Below are 2,836 nucleotides of genomic sequence, written 5' to 3'. Positions count from 1 at the left end.
TGGGGGAATTCTGATGGGTGAGTTGCCTCAGGCTGCGAGAAAGGAGGCTGCAGCCGCTGGCTCCCCCGTTGCACGGGCTGCAGCCGTGATGGGGTTCCCCGTTCCATGGGCTGCAGCTTGTGCTGGTGCCACGGGTGGGGAGCAGCCCCTGAAGGGAGGCTGAACCTGCCCAGCTCGGCTTAGAGCATCGATGGTGCCCCCGTGGTGGGGGGAGGAAGGGCTTGGGTCCTTCCCCTCCTCGCTGCAGTGGCCGTCAGGGCTGTCCTGGTCGGTGTGTGAGGGAGAGAGGAGTGAACCTGCCCCTCGCTCAGCCCCTGCCTGCCTGTTCCTGGCATTGGGGGTGGTTTTCTGTTGGGTTCATTCACTGGGAGGGTTTGAAGGAAAAAAGTCACCCCTGGTACTTTGGCAACGTGTGTGGAGAGGGGGGGCACCCCCCGACCAGCTCTTGGGCTGCGCCGGGGGTCTGGGCTCCCTGGCGAGAGAGCTGGGATGGATTCTGCTTGAAAATAACCCCTGAAAACCATCTCTGGGGGTTAGGGTGGCTGAAGCTGGGGACAAACCCCGTTTATCCAGTACGAGGGCTGGGCTGGAGCTTACGGGATGCTGCGAGTGCAGCGGGAGGCAGGGAGGGATGAACACCAAGCAGCTCAGTCTGTGGTGAGCACTGTACGCCACAGGCTGAGAGCGAGCAGCCGGGGGCTGGGGTGCCCCTGGGAATGCAGGAACAGCCCGAAGAGCGTTACTGGCCACCTTGGGCTGTGACACACAGAGTACTGGGGCAGTGCTTGTGTCTGTGGTTGTGCTGGTGGGAAGTTTGCATGTGCTTAAGCTCAGTCGCTCCATGAGTGGCTGGATCGAGTAGGGTAACCCCGGTCCCTTTGGCTGGAAGTGCAGACCGACTGGTACCAGTGTCTGGAAACAACTGGTGCTCCTGCCCTTTGTGCTAACCCCTGTCGGGAAAGCCGGGGGCTAATGCCCATGGGCTCCAGTTTGGAACTGCCAGCACTCAATGGGTTTAAGTTGTGGTGTCGAACTGCTGCCTGGGTGCTGTGATGGTTGTCGGCTTTTTCTGAATGTCCCCAAATGTCACAGTGTGAGCTGAGGCATCAGGGATGGAGATTATTCCATAAAAGCAACAGAACTGACCTGACTGGAGTAATATTTCACTGCTTCCTCCAGTCCTGGAACAGCGAAGGCAGCGGCTCAGCAGCAGGAAAAGGCCATGAAAAACTCAGACCCAGGCCAGAGCTCCACTGCCCCAGGAAAGGAGAGGGGGACAAGGCAGGAAGGGACATGTGCCCACACTGTGGTGCCCTGGCACTGCTTGGCCCAAGTTGTGCAGCTGCCCAGAGGAGGAGGAGGGCAGGGGCTGGGACTTGCTCCTGTACCCACCTGCTGCATTAAGACCAGGTGCTCCCTGTTCTTAAGAAATGCAAGGTTTTATTTTTTTTTAGGAAATAAATAAGTTGGACAGGTACAGCTGGGAATTCCAGTATCCTGCTCGCAGGCAGGGGAGGCCCTGTCTCCTCCTGGCTGTGGGACCATGCGCAGAACACCTCGTCTCGCAGACCCACCTGAGCTGGCCAGTGTTTGGTGGGGTTTGGGTCACAGCAGCACGTTGCAACACGTTTGTTCATCAGTGCAGGGTTGGGGTAACTGCTTGTGTCCAGCCGCAGCAGGGGGCAGGTTTGCTGGGGCTGAGCTGACTGGTCCAGGGAAGACAGAACAAGGTGAGGGGTGAGGGAGCATGAGCTCAGTGAGGTGACACGACACTGGGGCTGCTAAAACTCTGGGGAGGGGAGTGAGACTTGCTCCAGCCTGAGCAAAGGTTTCACTAACAGGGGGACAGAAGCGGCTCCTTTTTCAGCCCATGCTCTCACCTGGTTCTCTTCTCTAGCTGGTTTACAGACACCCCCCCCCATGGCTCCACAAACAGGGACAGATCCCATTTCTGGGTGGGAGGGGAAGACTTTTTTTTGGGGAGGGCAGGAAGGATGCCAGGTCAGCCACCCCCACCACCTCCTGTGAGATGTGGTGACCGCAAGTGCCTGTTTTTGCAGGACCCCTGTGACAGTGCCATCAGGACACAACAGGGGCAGGGCCAGGACAGGGCTGAGCTGCACTGAACCAGTCCAGGTAAGAGCCATGAGCAAAGCCTGGCCTAAGTGGTGCTGGGAAGGGAGCAGGCCTGTGTGTTTCAGCTCCTTCCCGCTGGATGAATGAGAACTTGCCTGGTCAGTGCCCGAGGTGCAAGAAGGGACGGGTGGAAGCAGAGGACACAGTACAGCTCTGCTGGCCCAGAGCATGGAAGGGCGCAGGGAGGACTCGGTGTTTGGGGTAGCTGAACCGAGGAGACTCACTCCTCCCAGTATGTCACCACTGCCCAAGAGTGCTACAGGCTTGAGGAGAGACAGAGCCAGATCGGAGAAGGTGCCTGAAGGCCTGGGGGTGAGAATCAGCCCCAGGGAATAAGGGGAGGGAAGAAAGAGAGGAAAAGAAAAGAGAGGAAAGAGATTAAGAGAACAGAGAATAGAAGAGAGGAAGAAAAGAATACACAAGAGCAGAACAGAGGAAAAGAGACAAACGGACAAGCGTGGACTAGGATAGGAGAAGCCAAAGCCCAGCCCCGCTCCCCTGCTGGGGCTGCCCATCCCCCAGCAGGTTCCTGCTGCCTGGATCCCAGGGCTGGCTGCCCTGTGCTAGGAGCCTAGCCAGGAGCAGCCGTGCTCTGTGGAACAGCGGCTTTTGGCACCTTACTCTAAAGACTCAAGTCCAAATCCTGACTGAAAGACCGATGTAGCTGCTGCTGTGGCTGCGGCACAACTGGTCCACCCCG

This window comes from Buceros rhinoceros, unplaced genomic scaffold (genome assembly GCF_000710305.1).
Source record: "Buceros rhinoceros silvestris isolate BGI_N320 unplaced genomic scaffold, ASM71030v1 scaffold9390, whole genome shotgun sequence".
Classification (NCBI taxonomy): Eukaryota; Metazoa; Chordata; class Aves; order Bucerotiformes; family Bucerotidae; genus Buceros; species Buceros rhinoceros.
This window is presented reverse-complemented; position numbering follows the sequence as displayed.